At 35.0% G+C, this 20,631-nt stretch overlaps 1 pseudogene across 1 annotated transcript; it reads right to left on the bottom strand.

Annotated features, from left to right (window-relative positions):
* Positions 1-2,192: 2,192 nt before the first annotated feature.
* Positions 2,193-8,734, bottom strand: LOC143540142 (chloroplast protein FOR GROWTH AND FERTILITY 2 pseudogene; annotated as a pseudogene). Its single transcript, XR_013136546.1, has 2 exons — positions 8,660-8,734; positions 2,193-3,131 (listed from the first exon to the last, which is right to left on the bottom strand). The product of XR_013136546.1 is annotated as a chloroplast protein FOR GROWTH AND FERTILITY 2 pseudogene (transcript).
* Between the last annotated feature and the right edge of the window lie 11,897 nt (positions 8,735-20,631).

Genomic DNA, 20,631 nt, shown 5'->3' with positions numbered 1-20,631 from the left:
GAGAAAATAAATAAAATAAAAAGAAAATGGCTATATTGGTAATCTGAAAATGTCAAGGTTGATTATTCAATATATACTTTTAACATGGTTGTATTCGTGATTTAATTGCATTTAATAAAATGGATGCACAAGACTACAAGAGTTTATCGTGTTTTGAATGTGTATATTTGATAATAAGATTTATCTAACTGTAAATACCGAATTTAATATTATGTAATTTCTTATAAAATAAACTTTTTAATGTTATTCATTAATGCAAGTAGCAACCTTTATACAACTCTTGATCACACCCATTACTACCCGATGTAGGGAAAGAAAAATATGGTTGGTAGATTGCTCGGTGCATACAAGTTTAAATATAAGTATGATAAATAATCAGGTAAAACGATATATATCCATATCATATTAAAATAAATAACGTCCATTGTTAAAATGTCACCGCTATACTAATGGATACAGCAAATATAACATTGTTACAACAAATTCTATCTCGAGCATCAATAATAGACAGTAATAAAAACAGCATGTCCATATAACTAGTTCACTAATTAGGGGCGGTAGATGATTTTGAAGTTGAATAAAGTTATATGAATGGAGATTATAATGAGTGCCTAACGAACATCAAAATACTAACCGACTAACCAAGTAAAGTAGAATAACAACATATGAAAGGTGTGAACAAACATTCATACCAAACAATGCCTAAATGGCTAAATGTTTGTAAGTCCTAGAAGGTTGCAAAAACTTCAATTTGGTAGAAAAAAGACCACCCTTTTCAACTCCGAAAGTCCTCTTCTAACCATTCAAATACGTTTACCAAACTATTCCCTCGACTTTCCTAGCTACGCCATGTTTGTTCTGTGATTATTATGGATTTCTTTTAAAGATAAAATCCTTGTACTATTTGGAACTTGAACATAAAACATCTTAGCTAGTGTTTTAAAGACTGTCTCTACCACTTAACCATCATCACCAAATGATTATTATAATTGACGCCTTGACGGATTTTTTTATTTTTTATTTTCTTATATTTAATAGTTGTTATACATTGATCTTTTAAGACTTTTCTCTTTTAATTGTTATTAAAATTTTTTAAAATATCTACCACTTAAATAATCAATTAATTGAATATTCTAGTCAAATATATTATGATTCATAAATTCTAGTTTGAAAAGATTGAAGCCGAGACAGAAAGAGAATTATTTGATATTTGACTGAAAGAAAAAGGAAATCAGGAATATAATAGTCGTTTGAAACATAATCATAATGTCTAGATGCAACCATGTCGACAACATTACAATTCTATTCGGACCCACAAAACCGAAATATTAAACCTGGACCAAAGTGGCTATACACTGATGTTCACGACTTCCCGCGAGGAGTTTATAAACCATGAAACCGAATGGACCATCTAAACCGTAGCAAGTTTGTTGCTTCGGTCATTTTAAGATTAACATGGTATGGCAATGTGGCTCACAATTCAGTTAACATTTGACAGTACAACAACGTGGCCTATAACCTTGTACCTTTATTCTTTTCATTTATCTAATTTTTCAACTTCTAAAATATGCAATTTGTTAACTTTTACTTTTTTTTCTACATTTGTTGAAGATTGGAACTCTAAAACACGCTCGATTGACACATTTCCATCACATTTGATACCACTAAACTACAAGCCCATTTATATTTAATACTCAACATATTTAAATATTAACCAACGGTTTTAACAAGAAAAAATAAGCCAGAACTGTCAAAACCAATCCATGTTAGGGCGAATTTACGCAACCTGACCGCTGGTATCATTAGTTAAACTAAGAATTATCATATAAACGGCTGAACCAAATTTGTCAATACTGATTTTTTAAAAGAGCCGGTTCTAGGTCATGTCCGATCCAGCCCAAATACGAACTTCGCAAAAAGTATTTTAACTTTTTTATAAAAAAAAAAGAACATTCCTTAATGCGGTCAGGTCAGCTTAACCAAATCGATCTAATTTTTTTGCTTTTGCTTTCGATGGCTTGTACTTTCCATATACAGTTAAATTCCAAACTGGTTAAGCCAGGGTCCCGGAATCCGGATCCAGTTCTGAAACTCGCAGCAAATGCGACCTTGACTCTTTCAGCGCTTGCCGGTGGTTCAACAAGTTAAATGCAAGATAACCAACTATGGACCATAGCTGATCAACTACACTGTCACACAACCAGTACATACATTCATTTCATTTAAACCACAAAGTACAAACATTAATGCACGAGGTACTATTGCTATATATCAAATAATACAGTCCAATAACAACTCTTCTGCTGCTGATAATAGGTGTATAATCATCCCCCTAAGTTCAAAAATAATAATCTCATAATCAATACAAACTAAACCCAAAAAACTGGCTAACGATAATCCCGAGCCCGAGGGCAATCGCCACCATTGACGATATCCAAGTAAGCTTCTCAGTGATTCTCGGGATCCGGTCCTTCAAGGCCTGGCTACACGACCCGATAAAACCGTATAGCTCCCCATCGCGATTACGGTCCCCACCAAAAACATACCTAAAAAGGCCGCACCCGCCACGCGTGACGGGAGTGCAGGTGCAGGCAAAACCATCATAAGTGCATCCCATTGTAACCCGTGGATTATACCCGTTGCAAACCCAATTTTCTTCTTCTTGGTTACGTTTGGGTCTGTTAACGACGCCTCGTAAACGCTGACATCACATTCGCCGTTCTCCAATGCAACGCACGGGGCTGGGACTTCTGAGGCTTCACGGATTCCCATAGCCCCGATTACAAGAAGGGTGAAACCGACAACTCGGGTTCCCCATGTTCTTATTATCTCGATGTGGAGTCGGTCTTTTAAGAGTAGGAAAAGTAAACCAAAAACTACCTGCCCACGAGGGCACTCTCCACTCGTGACCGACCAATTGAGAGTGGCGCAAGGTGGTCGGGTCCGGATAGTGTGTGTAAGCAGCCAGCGAAGAAACCAGTCCATACGCTGCTTAGTAGCTCGCTTCTAACAAGCGGGCCCGGGCCGGTTTTGGTTGCGGTTTGGAACGAGGCGAGTGCTGGTGAGACGAGAACGGGTTGGATGATGAAAGCGAGAGCCGAAAGCAGAATAACTGTTCCAGCAGCAGCTGCCTGAAAAACGAGATATAGAAATCAGCATCGCAAGTGTGAGATTGATGGTTTGACCTGCAAACACAACCATGCTTACAAAATCATTTTAGTCGTAATCCCTATCACTGAATGGTAAGCATTGGGAGGTCGTATGCGTTGTAGACTCTAGACAACTTTGAGCTGGTATGACCTAGAGGCATAAATGAGCCAAGCTACTTGTGAGCTACTCAATATCGGCTCGCTAAAAGCTCAAATCGAGTCGAGCCAAAAAAAAAAGCTTGTTTAATAAACGAGCATGAGCCCGAACTTCACTTATCGAGCTCAAGCTGGCACGCAAGCCTAAACGAGCCTGTTATTCACATACTTTTTACTTAATATTAAATATATGCCTACACAATAACTATTATTGCATACAAACTTATGACAAAAATTAATTAAATGATATTGATTATGCCATATATACATATCATAAGTAAAAATATATAGATATCTCAAATAATTATAAATGTATATAAATCAATTAATGAAGACAAGCGTAGCTAGAGCTTTAGATTTAAAGCTCAACACAAACCGGCTCGTTTACGCCCCTAGGTTGACCCATTCAACCCATTTAACACATTCTCAAACTTTATTGTTTTAAGTATTTAACATGTTTAAGATAAAAGAGCAGGCCAGTCACACGAATGGGTCAAAGTTATGAGCTTTAGTAGATAGTAAACGAGACCAAGAATGTGACAAATAACTACCATGACACCATGTAGAAAGCAACTAGGGAATCACTGAGAAACAATGTATCATCCAAGTAGGATATGATAAACATGTTTAAATATTTAATATATCCAATTCACTAAATAATGAAACTATAAATTGACAAGACATTGTGATAGCATGTGATTTGGTAGGGATGCCACTAAACCAGAATGCTTGCAAACAATTACTGACCCACAAAGCATTATCTTTATGTCCCAGGCGTGCGCTGTTTTTACGCCTCTAACCTAGGAGACAGGCGAGCACTTTGCGCCTTTTAACAACCTAGCCTGCAAAGGCTCGATAAACATGCTTTCTACGGCTTCCATCCCATTACAAATTTACGATTACAAACTTTCATTTCACATTATTTGTGATGCATAATAATTGCAACATTTTCTCTTTTTTTTTGGGAAGTTTGGCATACAAAAAAGACGATGCGACTCATTTAGGTCCACCTCAACTTTTGAAGAACTGGAAAAAGCATAGCTTATAAGATATCAACCTCCAGAAGCATATATGACTTTGTTTGTTAACAGTTACTAGGGATGTAAGCGAGCCACAACGCTCATGAGCTACTTGAGATCGGCTTGCTGAATGCTCAACTCAAGGCAAGCTTAAACCTGAGCCCAATCTCAAGCATATAAATAAGCTTGTTTAATAAACAAGACCGATCCCGAGCTTCGCTTATCAAGCTCAAGATGGCTCACTAGCCTAAACGAGCCAAATTATTATGTAATAACATATTAAATATATTTATATAGTTGTTATTATTATTATGCATAAAATTATGATAAAAATAATTAATAATAAATACTGTGTTATATATAATTATAACTGTATATAGATTAATTAATAACTAAATGACCCAGGCTCAAGCTTGGAAAACTACTAAAAAGAAGCTCGAGCTTTGGAAATAGAGTTTAAAACAAGCCGAACTCGAGCTCGAGTTAGCTCGTTTACGCCCCTATTTGTTACATTAAAATGGTGATGCTACTACAGAGGAGAATGAACTCAGAAATAGAAACATGTAGACACAACAAAGGAATTATAAAACTAACTTCAAGTTCATATTTTAACATTTTTAACAAACATTATTGAATACTATTACAATAACAATTTAACATTATTAACAACCATAAATGAATTGCATATTCTTACAGCACTGTAAATACCCTTTAAATCATAGATAATTCCATCTCCAATGGCTACAGTGATTTGAAGTGTTTGGTTAAAACAAAATATGATTACGATTAACTATTTGGGGGAAAAAATCATACTTGAATAGAAGAAAATCACAAATATAATCAGTTTCTTGTGCGCTATGCCTATATTACCATGCCATAAACAAATCACTTATTTAGCCATGATAAACGCAACACCTTTTCTCATCAATAATGACTAGTCTTAAAACTAATGCGATACATGACACCATATCACATATAAAATCGTGTATGCATGACCCGTGTGAATTATTTTTCATGTATATAATGAAAAATGTTTGAACTTTAGACAAGGAAAATCATATACAAGATCAAAGATCCACGTGCCTAACATAACCACATAGGTATAACACTCAAAACTAATTGTTAATTTTGTAAATTTTCTCTACTGTGAAAAGACTGATTACCAAGCTGTCCTTAGTTTTATGCAGCCAGTTATCCAATTATTCTTATTCTGCAATTTCAAAAATCCCTTCTAAACTGCCGCATATGGAAATCCTGGTACAAATTACCATGAAGTTGTTTCTTTTATTCTATTTTTAGGGTTCGCATGCAATTGTGTTTTCGAAAAAAAACATATTAAAAAAATCAAAGTTTTAGTGTAATACAATCCTGGAAGTATTTGTTACGGTTATCTATATCTAGTTTACAAATTCTGAATTTGACCATATATATTTATATATGTTATGTACATAAATAAAGTCATAACAGTTTGAATTTTCAAAACTCCTGTATTTGTTTTCAAACAATTTTGTTGTGTTTTGACAGAATGGATGATTGGGATTAGCTTTACTAATCCCAATCTTTCATTCTGTAAAAACACAACAAAATCCAGATTAAGAATATTGTAGCGATATCAGTTCATTAAAACCGATGCCAAAAACATGAATCTAGATTTCCGGAAGGAAGTTGTGATTGTTAATATTGTTAGTGGTGGTGGTGAAGATTGAAAAGATACGAGATCATTAAGACGCGCTTTCAATAAAACCTTGTGGCGGATTTGCATTGCCACCACCATGGCATCATTGCCATTGATGAATGTAAAGGCATGATTCTCCGAATACAATTGGGCTTGAATCGCCATTCGAAACCACTGTAGGTCCGAATAAAACATATGTGTAATGCATTACAACGATACATTGCACTTTTAAGTTTTTGATTCGTTTAACCCATTAAAATGGTTCTTGAACCTTTCAGGTCGTTTCATTGTTGGAATGAGTTCTATTTACAAAATAACTTCTTTGTCCCTTACTATGATACTAAGCAATACTCTCACGATAACAATTTAACTGTTTAACAAAATAAACATATTCTTTATTTACAGAATTACAGCACAAACACCCTTTTAAATCAAAGATGATCCCATCTCCAATGGTTAAAGAGATTTGAAGTGTTTGGTTAAACAAAATATAAATTAAAAAAAAGCACAAAATAATCAGTTTCTTGTATCCTATACTTATATAACCATGTCGTAAACAAATCACTCATTTATCCATGATAAACACAACACTTTTTCTCTTCAATAATGTCTAAAACTAATGCGATACATGACACCATATCACATATAGACCCGTGTATGTATTACTATTCACATATAAAATGAAAAATGTTTTTGATTTTTAGACGAGTAAAAGCATATACACGATCAAAGATCCACGTATCTAACATAACCATATAAATATAACACTCAAACTAATTATTAATTTTGTGGTTTTGTCTACTGTAAAAAGGCTGGTTACCCAGCTATCCCTAGTTTTATGCAGCCAGTTATCCAATTATGCTTATTCTGCAATTCCCAAAAATCCCTTCTAAACTGCACATCCAAACACCCCTTTGTGCCAAGTCATAGTGTTAATTGAAAAATAAAGTATATCAAGTATTAGCAAATCAATGAAACTATTTTTGGTTTAAATTTAAATATCTATATCTATATGTATATTTATACTATATATAATATAGGAGTGAGGGACCTCTTAAATTTTAAGAGGTACCACTCTTGTTGCATGAAATACAAGTAACAATGCATAAAATTTTAAGAATGTAAGGGTAAAATATTCTTTGCTTATTCCAAAATAATATACAATAATGATCCTTCAACTTCAATCAAGTTTTGTTAATATATTAAATAGTTACAAATTTCCCCTAATTATAAACCACATACCCCACGACTTTTTAACGGCTGTAACTTTTTCACACGTTAATATACTTTGAAAAATTTACACCATAAAAACGAACATTCTATTCTCTTTAACTTGAGTATAGACGTATAGTATTGGTATAGTTTATTAATTTTTAAAAAACCAACATGTTATGTGATCAGGTCCGTCAAAACGGACTGGATTTTGAAATTATTGTACATTTAATCTTTGCTATTTGCTTGTCGCCACCAGTTATGCGTTCAAGCATCAGTTACCTGGATGACATTGTTTATACAGACCAGGTTGCTCGCGCATAAGCGTTAAGTGGCGTGCTTACTAGCACTGGTTACACGTCCGAGGCCATGTTAAATGCATATCACCTTCGGGTTACGCACATACCGTTGTGAGGTTACAAACGTACTAACACCGGTTACGTTTGCGCATACACCGCTGCATCGCGCGGGCAACTGACTAGTATAGTCAAACATACAACATTTCCTCATTTAACTATTTTGATGTATTTAACCTCTCATTATTACAATGAGCAATTCACTTCATTAGATTCAAAATTTTTTAATTCTTTCAATGTTTTTATAAAAAGGTTATTTAAACCTTATACATATAATTATATAAACACGTATAGCAACCCACCACTCCTACCTCCCTCTGTTTTTTCTTGCTAACTAGAGGTCACCCGACAACAAACCAAAAACACTATCACATTATAAAAGAAAAGGAATCTCTATACAAACACATCAAGCTCTTGTTTTTCAGCCAACCTACGGAGGTTTTCAAATGGCGTTTTAAGCCCAATTGTATTATGAGAATCTTGCCATCCAGTTCATCATTGACGATGCAAAATCATCAAAACGGTAACCGGATTGAAGTTTGTTTCTTTATTTATACGGTTTAATATAATAATGAGAATACACGACTCTTTTTTTCATCAATAATGTCTAAAACCAATGCGATAATACACGACACCATATCACATACAGGTTCATGTATGCATTGTTATTCACATATAGACCCGTGCATGTATTACTATTCTCGTATAGAGTGTTTAGGCGAGTAAAAGCATATACACGATCAAAGATCCACGTATCTAATGTGACCATATAGGTAATAAAAGTTATTACCAAGATAAATGTAAAATAACCTAGCTACCCCTGCAGTCAGTTACCCTATAATAATCATGATTAATGGTTGTTATTGATTTTATAAAGTAACTGCTGACTTAATTCAACTAAATTTTGGATTCGGAATAATAATATTAGAGAACAAATTCCAGATCCTATTCCCATTAACAAGTATATAAACATCTTTTGAATAAAAATTACTAAAAAGACCTTAAATATATAATTCAAACAACAAACCCTATAAAGATTCAATACCCACAACCCAAATAAAAAACCCATAATCCAACAATTAACAATTGTACCTTGTGTTGTTGCGAGAAATGGGGGGTTTTCCGGCAAATCTGTTGATGGGTAGTCGATTGACGAAAGGTGGTCATGTTTACAATGAACTGAGTTGACTCGGAGGGTGTAGTGTGGGAGTTAAAGCATTTGGGTCGCATCATTATTGTTATTTTTATTTACTTAAGGCTACGTAGTCTATGATCTATGATTAACACTGCATTGTGATTTGATGCCATGTTAGTCCGTTACCGACCGACCACTATTTCCTTATTAAAGCATTTGGGTCGTATCATTTTCTTGTTGAAGCCCGTTGCCGTTTCCTTTTTTACCGCCCGATGTAGTATTAAATCCATGTTACCACTCCACATCACTTTTGTCACCCACGTTGAAACTGTAAATATTTTATGTTTTTGTTATATGGTCGTTACAATCATTAGCATTGCTTATTTTGGGCCAGGGGTGGCCCCGACTCCCTCACTTTTTTGCTTGGTAGCGTACATTTATCCTTTTTCGGGCGAAAATTTTTATGCATAGTGTAAATTTATTCGTTTTCAGACCCCATCGTTTATGAGATTTTTAAAAACATTGATACTAATATGCCCAAGCTTCGCCATTGTTTACAACAGGGATATGCGTCTTACATAACGAACAACTGAACAAATACACCATACCGTTAATTATATTTTGTTACCATTGTTGCTATTGAATTACAAGTTACAAGTAAAAAAAATAACTGATGCGGCGTCGGACTTGTTTTTCATTTATCAAACTCGATGAGTGAACGGGATATCCATTTATCGTACGTTCGGCTTTCTTCTCTGTTGCTCGAATCTTGCTCGGTCAAGATAGCGACTTAGAACAAGTACACCAGAGAGATTGATCAAAAGGTAAATGACACTTTTCAAAGTGGGGAATGCATTATAATTCACATGTCAAACGCTTCGAAAGTCAGATTAGAATTTTAATTCATGGTGAAGGTGTTTGTCTTCCGTCATAACGAATCACCTACTCCATCAAGGCTTATAAATTAATTAAACAATCCCACACCCACTCAAACGCCCTTGTTCAAAATGCCTTAGAGGCGGTGTTCACGTGGCCACACACTATTCGAACGATGTGTCACTAGCGTTGAACCATTACAAATGGCATTACGTTAAGTAAAACGTCATTTAAAACATGAGAAACACGAAATTTTAGGCTTGGTGATTTTCATAGTCATCATCCACATTAATACTGGTCGACTACAATTAATAAGCTTTTGACTAAAATATATGTTATGGCAATTCAATTGCAAATTTGTGTATTGTACTTTTGTAAAACTGCCAACAAAAATGATTATATTAAAACCATCAGGGCCGGCCTAGGCCAGAAGATAACCCACAACACCAAAAGGCAAAACCACCGGCAGATAATTCCACCTAGTTATAGAGATGATTAAAAAAACCGGTTCCTGGAACCGAACCGGTGGACCTGAACAGGACCCAAACCGGTTCCTACTCGTTTTTTGTAGGAACCGGACCCTATCTGATTCAACCCGATGATCCGTGACCGGTTCTTGCATTTCTGAGTGGGGGCGGGTAGGAACCGAACCATCCGGAACCGGTTAGGAACCGGTTCTAGCCGTTGGATCGATTATATCCGTTGGAAATCGTTTTTTGGCCGTTTTTTGACCGTTGGGGTCAAAAATAGCCGTTTTTTGGCTCCCCCAAGCACCCCACTACTAGTATAAATAGGTATTTGGTGTCATGGGTTCATCACAACACTCAAAACGCAAACCCGAACGCAAAAAAATACAAAAAAACGCTATTACAACGTTTTGAGTTCTCTAATCTCTTGTTTTCTCTTCTTCTATATTCATATTTGTTGTTATGGCTGCCTCACAATCATCGGTTGGTCAAGGTTCCAACGCCGAACCAAGTTTCGTTCGTATTGTACCTCATAATCGTAATCAAGAGATTTGGTGCAATTGGGATTTGGTTGAATTGAGTGACCATCCATTGAAGGCTCGGTGCAAGTTTTGTGGGGTTTATTTAAACCCACTTTCGAATTCAAATTTGAAGAAACACATCGAAAAACCGTATTGCAAGGCGTTGAAAAAGAACGTCGATTCGCAACAAACGCAAATGGATAGTGAAGGCGGAATATTTACATACCAAATTGATCGAGTTCAAGATCGTATGGCGAAGTTTGTGATTCAAGAAGCTTTGCCGTTTAGCCACTTCGACAACCCTCGCTTAACCGCCATGATTCGAGATACGCTTCAACCACAATACACTCACGTAAGTCGTCATACTCTTAAACGTTATTGTTTAAAATTGTGGAAGAAGGCCAAAGAGGTACTAATTGCATATTTTGAAAATATAAATACGGGAATAAACTTAACTAGTGATGTTTGGTCGGCTCCACATGGTCTACCCGAATCTTATCTTTGTGTCACCGATCATTGGGTAGACCCGTCATCGTGGAAATGATGAAACGCACCATTGCTTTCGAACTCTTTGAGTATCCACATACGGGAGATAATTTATTTGAAATTTTAGATTATGTTATAAAAACTTATAAACTAGAAAATAAAATATTTTCAATGGCATTTGATAACGCGTCGAATAATACAACGGCGGTTGATAAATTAAAATTAAAATATACGCCGATTTGCAATGGTGTATTTTTTCACTCAAGGTGTGTTGCACATATCATTAATTTAATCGTGCAAGACGGACTTGCTTCGGATGAGGTTACATCGGTTATAAACGATTTTAGACTAATGATACATGAAGTTTTTAAGAAAAGTAAAAAAAGACAAATGGAATATAGAAAATTTTGTAAAGATACGGGAAGAAAAGCTTTGGGAGCTAATTGGGATGTACCTCATCGATGGAATTCCACTTGCATAATGTTTCAAAGTGCTTTGGAACAAAGAGAAACTTTACAAATGTTTCATTCTAGTCTTGCCGAGAATGATTTGGCAATCCCCTTTTCAAATGAGAAATGGGAAATTATCAATGACTTATCGACTTTTCTTGAAGTTTTTAAAACATCAACTACGAAACTATCGGGAACGTATTATCCGACAAGTCCCTTGGTTCTTTCGGAGTTATTTTTAATGGTTAACAATCTTAAAGAATTTGAAAATAAAAGTCCAATGTTTTCAAACATCATATTACCAATGAAGTTTAAATTAAAAAAATACTTTCTTGAATTGCCACCGGTTTTTACTTGCGCCGCCGCTTTAAACCCAATGTTAAATGTTACGGGGGTTGAATGTGTGATAGACGAAATTTTTTCAGCCTTAGATATGCATGAAGTTGACCCAAACTTTTCAACAGAGGCAAAAAATGATTTTAACTTGAATTTTAAATTTATGTATGACTTTTATTTAAATAAATATGGGTCAAACATACACATGCCTATGCCGGGGGGTCTTCATCAAGTTCAAGTGCTACTAGAGTACGAGATCCCATGATTAGCCTTATGAACACCGTTCGCAACGTAACGGCTAAAAAACAAAGGGGTAACACCCCTTCAAGCGAACTAGGAAGGTATAGTGCAAATGATTACTCTACCGGTTTATCCGAAGAGGAATATGGCACTTTTGATGTTTTGGCTTGGTGGAAGGTAAAGGAAACCGAGTTTCCGATTCTTGCCACCATGGCCCGTGATTTACTAACCGTCCAAGCTTCTACGGTAGCTTCGGAATCCGCTTTTTCTCTTAGTGGCAGGGTAATATCGGTGAGAAGAACAAGACTAAATTCGGAGTCGGTGGAGATGTGCATTTGCTTAAAGGATCACTTGGACTCAATCGATCGTATTCAACACGTAACCACTCTCGAAGATGAAACACCACTTGATGTTCGAGTGCACGACGAACAAGAAGGCATTTCTACAAGTAATTCCGAGGAAGAAGTCGCCGCTCAATAATTACAACGAACAAGAAGGCTTTTCTAGAAATAATATGTCACAAGTTTATATTTATAAGTTTAATGTTTTGTTAGTTTGTTTTTGAAGATTTTAAAACATGTAACCTTTTTTTTTGAACTTCTTAAAGTAAATAAAATGAATTTTATGTTAATTGTTTTTTTTATTTTTCATGTTATACAAATACGAATTGTAGTTTAGAATCCAAATCGCAAACGAAAAACGAAAAAAAAAAAAATTTACACTGTAACCGGTTGGAACCGGTTACAGTACAGGAACCGGGTTAGGAACCGGTAAGAACCGGTTAGATAGGTTAGGGGTCCGAGGGTGAGAGAACCGGTTCGGTTCCCTAACCGGTTCGAGCCTGGAACCGGTTTAAAATGGGGTTTTGAATATAGGAACCGGTTAGGAACCGGTTCCGGTTCCTAGTCCCAAACCGTTTTGAACATCTCTACCTAGTTACACATTAAATCTACTTCAATCCTTCCATGACAAAGACACACTATTTGATCCTACTCCAACTCAATTGCAAATTTGCATATTGGTTTATTTTTAGACACATTATCTATTATTATTATATATAAAAGACAAGTTTAGTGCCGCTAAGCCATCATTGGGCCACTTGGCGGCACCATACTTGTCGATAGCATTTGGTTTGTTTGGTTTTTTTTCGTTCTGGTAACGTAGCGAACATAACGGAAGCTAACCAAATGACAATTTGTTTTTTTTTGTTTGTTTTTATTCTGATATCATAACAAATGTGATGGAAACCGACCGAATTCGCATAGACTTAACGTCTCAACGCTCATTTTTACCAATGCTCGAGTTTACCGACCAACACCACCCCATTGGTCCACTCAATTTTTATATCTTCTCTATTTTTTAGCTCCGGTACCTTGACAAACATAGCCTAGCCGGAACCGACCGAATTTGTGTCCAATCACCATCTTAATAAATTTCCATGACACTTGATGATTTAGTTTTTTTGGATGGATACAAGTAGTTTTTGAAAAGAAAGAAGATGAAAGATGGACTATGGCAGATATTTATGATTATTTAGTGGGTTTTTTAAGATACATAAATGAAAGTATATTTAGCTCGACGGGGAAAAACATGATTTTATTTTGGATGGTATTATGAATTAGAATTAAGTGTCATTTTAGTACTTGTGGCTTGTCCAACTACACGGTTTTAGTACCGTTTTTTACTTCTTCGCAACTGACTTCTCCATGTTTCAAAAACTTGCTATTTTAGTATTTTTTTTTGCTAACCCTGTTTAATTTGTCCTTTAGAGTCAGGGGCAAAATAGTAACTTCACTTATTTTATTTATTTTCTTTTTTCTTTTAAACTCCTTCCCTTCCACCTTTTATATCATCTAAACCCTAAAATCCCCAAATCAACCAATAATTGTCATCCCCTCTTATACCTCAGACGATCAATAACTTGTTCGCTTCCCCTTCATCGATCAACCATGGTGGTTTGCTCATGTGGTTCGCCAACCATTATTCGAACCTCTTGGACATTGTGTAAACCTGATCGACGCTTTTATTGTTGCATGAGACCAATTTGTTAAATTCTCAATTTCTAACCTAATTATTGTTCTTGTATGTGTTGTTGCTCCAATTTCTAACCTAACTATTGTGATATTGGGATGGATGAAACTGTGGGTTTGCTCTATCACTTGCTCCTCCAATGTGTCAAAGAGATAGTGTTATTATACCGGGCCTTTTGAAGTCAACTAACGAACATAAAGAAAAGGCAAGAACCATGGCTAAGATGAACTCAAAGCTTAAAAACATTGGAAGAAATTTGACAATATATAACAAAAGGCTCAAACAAGTGTTATGAATTTCATGGTTGTTTTTCATTTTCTATTATGTATTTAACTGAAAACCTAATGCAAGTATGACTAATGCAAGTTTGTTTATTATGTAATATTGTTGTTTATAATATATGTATCAAAAAGTAATGCATGCATGTTAAGGCAAGTTTGTGTTAATTATGGATGTTTGTTATTTATTGAGTTTGTTTGGCTGTTTATAATGGATGAAACATAGTACACTTTTGTCAAACCATTGTAGTATGGTTAATGTTGTCATAATTTTGTCAAGTCAAGGCATATATTTTCTTTGTGTTGATGAGCATGTAATATGGAAAATTAATATGTATCACAAGTGTGCAACATTAACCAATACTTAGCATGTCAGACTTGTCAATTTTTTTGTACACCAAAACTACAGCAACGGCTAACTGATGGTCAGGTATAAATCATGTACATACATGTGTTATTTCATGTATTTTAATAGTTTAGATATGGAAAACATGATTACTTTGAGTTCTTTTATGATTGCGAGTGTTCAATGTTTAAACGATCTAGTTCGGAGCAATTAGGACGATGATTAAACAAGATCCAAGATATAGGAAGCATAATAAAGTAAAGATGGATGTTATAGAATGATTTAGGAAGAGTTTGGATGAGAAAACTGAAGCCGATGCTAAAATTGAACAAGATTGGTTGAAAAAAGGCGATTAAGAAGTAAAACGAGCATATCATGTGCTAGAATATGAGTTAGGGGCCCATAATATTTGAATTTTGGGTTTATCAACGAGAGGAATCTAAAAATGATGTTTTGTTTTCTCCCGTTATGCGAAAACACGAGGTTGTGCCCATCGCGATACGCATGGACATAAAAAACATGAATACATGGGTTTTGGCCTGCATTTTCTATTTTACAAACCCTAAACCATTATCCTCACTTCCAGCCGTCTAGGGACGACATGGGGAGATTTTGGGAGCCTCGGATCACGTCTAATCACCTCAGGGTTCGTAGTTCATTATCCTAAATCAATAGCCGAAGACTAATCAAATATCATGAGCAGTTGGATCCTCTCGAGTCATTCCTGAGATGTAGAGTATTGTAACTTTTCAGTATTTTCTCATGTATTAGAACTGAATGATTGTGGTTATTGATTTTTGATGTTTGAACATTGATGTTTGGTATTGTTGAGCATTAAGTCGGTTTAGTTTTATTTCAATCGGAATGATTAGTTTTCCAATTGTTGTGATACTTGTCTCATATGGTTTGTTATTTAGTTTAGGTCAATGAAGCATAAAATTGCCTTAGTTGAGTCACGTTGGCAGGGACCATTTGATATCAAGTTCTGCGTGTTAGCGATTGGTGATGCCTAAGAATAGATTAATCAGACCAGATTTGTTATCAATTACTAATGTGTTAAATAACATGAAATTACTAATTAGTTGCATTCTTGAACCCTATGTGTGATTCTATTCTCATTGATTGTTAAACTCGTTTAAGTGTTCGTTGCTTCTAAACAAAACATATTAGTGTGATCAGCACTCGACAAATCTCTATAATTGTTTCTTTATAATTGTTTTGTATATATAATTAAATAAACGAACAAACGTATGACATTAACCACATGCTCCTCTGCATCCGATACCTGACTTAACCTGTCTATAGGTCAAATTAGGTTTTCACATGATCGGTACTGCACGATCGTCAAAATGGCGCTGTTGCCGAGGAGCTAGTGCGCTTGTTTTATATATCGTTTGTTTGACTTTTTCTAAAATATATATACAAATTACAAAAATAAAAAAAGATTTTTCTTGTTTTGTTTATTTATGTTCCATTTTATCTTGGATATTTTAGTTTGAAAATTATTTTTAACATAAAATCCAAAGTCCCGAGCACGCTATCGTCACCATGAGCAATGATGGTGATTTTTGTTATTGTGAAGGCCCGTATCACTATTGAGATTGTCCAGTAGTTTCACAAAATTGGCAAGAGCGTCATCATGGGCAGAGATATATGATGACATATTATGAAGATGAAGAGATTTTGTCATATCATTCACACTCTGAACAATACACATCATCGAATTATGATGAAGATTATCAATAAGACATGGATGACTAATATGATCAAGAGCCGTATTATGACAACTATGAATAGGAGATGCCCTATTTCTCAAGTTACCAAGACACGGTGGAATCCAAACTTGACAAAATGATAAATATGATGGTTGAGAACAACAAGAAAGCCAAACAACAAAGGAAATCTCTTGAGGCATTGAGTAGGCGGACCAATAAAATTAATAAAGAGATTATACACACTAAACCAGACTGGGACAAGAATGATGAGGATGATTTTGAATATCCTAATGATGAAGATGATAATGAATATTCTCATGATGAAGGTGAGTATGAATACCCTCATTCGATTGCTGAAGAGCAACAAAATATACTGAAATCTAAGCTCGATACTATCACGAACATGATAGTGGAACATAACCGATGGGTGATGGAAAAATAAAAGAAATACAAGCTAAGAGATAAAATACATGAGGCCTTGGGTGAAGCAGATTGCTGAGGACATAGCCGAAATCAGACGAGACCAGCAGGATTTAGCCAATGGTACTATGTCTTATGGTGATGAAGAGAATGATGTTGAATCAAAAAGTGAAAGTGCGGTTGATGTGTTGTGTGCGTGGTTAAAATATAAAGGATGGAATTTAGCTTTCGCACAAGATCGTGTTTTAAATTTATAAAAGTGATTTCTACTAAGACTAAACACACACAAAACAGGCAAGTGTACCTATCGTATACGTAGAATAGTATTGGTAAGAACCACGTATCGATCCGTGGACACAAATATTTCTAATAATAAATCTTCGTTTTAATTCAATCAGAGATTTTAGTCATTTTGAAGTGATTTTCAAACTTTGATAACTTATATATAATATATAGGTGAACAAGAAGAGAAATTCTAAATGAGTAAATCAATTATATGAAGATTTCCATCTAAGATCAAGAATCCACTTCATTGTTCCTTGATGATTATAACGTAAATATGTGATAAAATTGCCCTAATAATATATGATAGAATAGCTCCTCATTTCTAAGTGAACATATTCTATGACATAAAATAAAGTAGCATGCATATTTTCAAGTCCACCCTTGCTTAATCTTATGTCTACCACAAGAATGTCAATTTAAGTAGGCAATTAGTTTAGTAAAATAGAAAGATTATGATTGACTTTGATTTCTCAAATACCAATTCTAACAACTTTGTGTGGTTATAGTTTAGTCACACAACCTCCCCTTGGTTGATTTAAGCAGGTTATAATTACACATTCCTTTAAAATATGATTTCTTTAACTAGCATGATAACCTAAGCAATCGTGTTAACAATGTTATTTCAGAATTATCAAAATTAGAGAAATAGATCATAGCTTATATCTCATCATTTCTAAATACAATATAAAGATCCATGTTTTATCTTGAATAAGTTACCAAGGTATTCTTTTTACCATTTCTAGTCTCCAAGAACATGAGTGAATCATGAATGATTGTTAATCATCAACCTTGATTTGTTGAATTAAAGTGATAAAACATTTTTCATCAAAGGATAGGTGCAAAATAACCATGTACTTTACTAAACTAAATCATATATTTAATATAATCATCAAGTAAAACAAAGCTTCTTTATATAAATAAGATGGTAAACGAAGTTTTAGCTCATAATGAGCATGGTTATTAACATTAAAAGAGATGAAGATAACAAACACATGATCAAGCTAGAACAATCTAACCAAATGTGGATGAATCTTCCTTATTCAATGATGATGGATGATGATAGCCTCCAAGCCTTCAAACTCTCCACAAGATCTTCAATATGAGTGTAATGTGGGTGTTTTTATAAGTGAAACCCATATAGAATTCTTCTTCAAGCACACCAAATGAATGCATCATGCTCCATTATTTATAGGCAGTCTGGAAGATCAGGCACGGCCCCGTGCCTCAGGAGGCACACCCCGTGTCCACCTGTCCACTCGTATTTGATGCTCTCTCAGATCGTACATGCTGACTCATCATGGGGGCGTGCTTCATGAGGCACTGCCCCGAGTTTTGGGTGTCTGTTATATTTTCTTTTGTCTTATTTGAAAGGTGACCACAGCCCCATGTTCTCTGAAGCACGATTTCGTGTGTAGCTTTCCAGTATTTTGTCTTTTCTTGCAGATTTTGGTCTTTTCTTGCACATGATAGCATGGGGCGTGTTCCATGAATCATGGGGGGGGGGGGTGTTTTGTTGTTTTCTTTGATTTTCTTTGGCTTTTCATTCATTTCTTCATTTGAGGCTTGGAATCACCTGAAAATACATTTTAACATGATAAGTAGTTATTTGAACTATATTATTTGGTAGAAGTTGCAGTTTTTAGAGATTATTTGATGCTTAAAAGATGTATATTTTTATATACATCAGTGGTTCATGTAAAAGACACAACTCCTTCAAAGGATACAAATTTAGAAGGTCAGAGTGGAAGATATTGGACAAAGAATCAAAAGCGGCCTCACAACAATTATTCAAGTGGTATGCCAATCTCTCTAAAACGATTATGGACTGGGCATGTAAGGTACCAAGCGTATATTGAAAGCCTAGTGGGTAAGTTTTCACTTAGACCACCATGAGGAAATCAAATATTGTCTAACTGTAGACATGTAAATTCAATGCTAACCGGGAGGCAGCCCGGCTTTGTATTTTGTAATTTATTTTTTTTCTATGATTTTGTTTTTATCTTTGGCACTTAGCAATGGTCTTATGAACCACAACCATCCTTCTCAATAAATACTCCTTAATGAACTCAAGACAAGTAATGACAGGTTTGTCCCTTCCCATAATCAGTTGCTTATTGAAGACCTCTAATGTGTGTAAAATTATACACATTATTTATATCATTTATCCCCGATTTTATACACTTTTCATTACAAATCCATTGAGTTTAATACTAAATTATTTGTAACATGGATTTGTAGGTTCGAATGACGAATTAGTCCAAATAAACAAGAAATAACAACCAAAAGGACACAATTCAGAAACCGAACAAAACTAGGGAATGAAGCAACAAGGTCCAAAATGGGAATGAAGCAACTTGGTCCGAAGGAAAACTGATGAACAACCGATAGAAAGAACGAAGCCGGAAGAAATGAAAATCAAAAGCAAAGACAAGACTTGAAGATAAAAAGAAGACACTGGCAAAACTTATAGGCTGTAAAGATTTGAAGACTCAAGTCCAGCTAAAACTTAAGATCCATAAAGATTTCCAGCATTAGTTGACACTTATGGGTTGTAAACACCCTTACGACTCATAAAGAACCGTCGGTCATTATTGTATCACAAAATTCGTCGTCGGTGCAACCAAGATCCAGAAAATCCGGAATAGATAATATCAAGACATTAAAAAATAAAACTTATGGGTCATAAATCAACCTTACGACCCATAAAGACTGTCGGTAGGAAACACAATCCTAAAATCTGGAGTTGGAGATAAGATAAGATAAAAAGTTACTCTTATGGGTCATAAGGATACTGTTGAAAACATTACGACCCATAAGTATTCCAGATTTCAGCAATAAATAGCAGCCCGAGTTTCAGCCAAAATCACACCATTTCTCACATCTCTTCTCTCTAATTAGCTAAATAAACTTCATAGGAGTGCCAAGGAGGTTCCAGGAGTCTCGAGGAGGTCCAAACCACTTCCCGGGAGTTCCGAAGCTCTTCCTGAACACCCCACGAGTAGTATGTCTTTACTTTGTAAGTTTAATTTGGTTATGTTAATTACTATGTTAGGCTAATAATCTATTAGTTTCGACATTAAGGGCTCAATTTTGTATTATGATTCGAATGTGAAATAGTTATGTGATTTAATTGTTGAAAGGTTTCGTTTGTATAATTTCTTGAACTTTAAATCCGAAACTCTGTTTGGATTCAAATTAGTTTGTTAATGAACCTGATCAATTTTATAATATGCTAATGACGTTCTTCAAAGTTAAAATATGAAATATGATTTTAATCTTGATAACTAAGGAACAAATGACGGTTTTGCATTTGTCTATGAATTCAATCTCATTATAGAAATTATACAATGTGATTGAGTATTCCGAACGGCGTGAACACTAAATGATAATTAATATTTTCATCACATGCAACTGGCACATTAAGATCCGAACGGCGTGAGCTTAGGGTAGCGAGTTGGCTCTAACTAATGAACTACGCT

Source organism: Bidens hawaiensis, unplaced genomic scaffold, assembly GCF_021521415.1.
Source record: "Bidens hawaiensis isolate Kalapana, Puna unplaced genomic scaffold, B.hawaiensis_p1.1 tig00012141_1, whole genome shotgun sequence".
Taxonomy (NCBI): domain Eukaryota; kingdom Viridiplantae; phylum Streptophyta; class Magnoliopsida; order Asterales; family Asteraceae; genus Bidens; species Bidens hawaiensis.
This window is presented reverse-complemented; position numbering and strand designations above follow the sequence as displayed.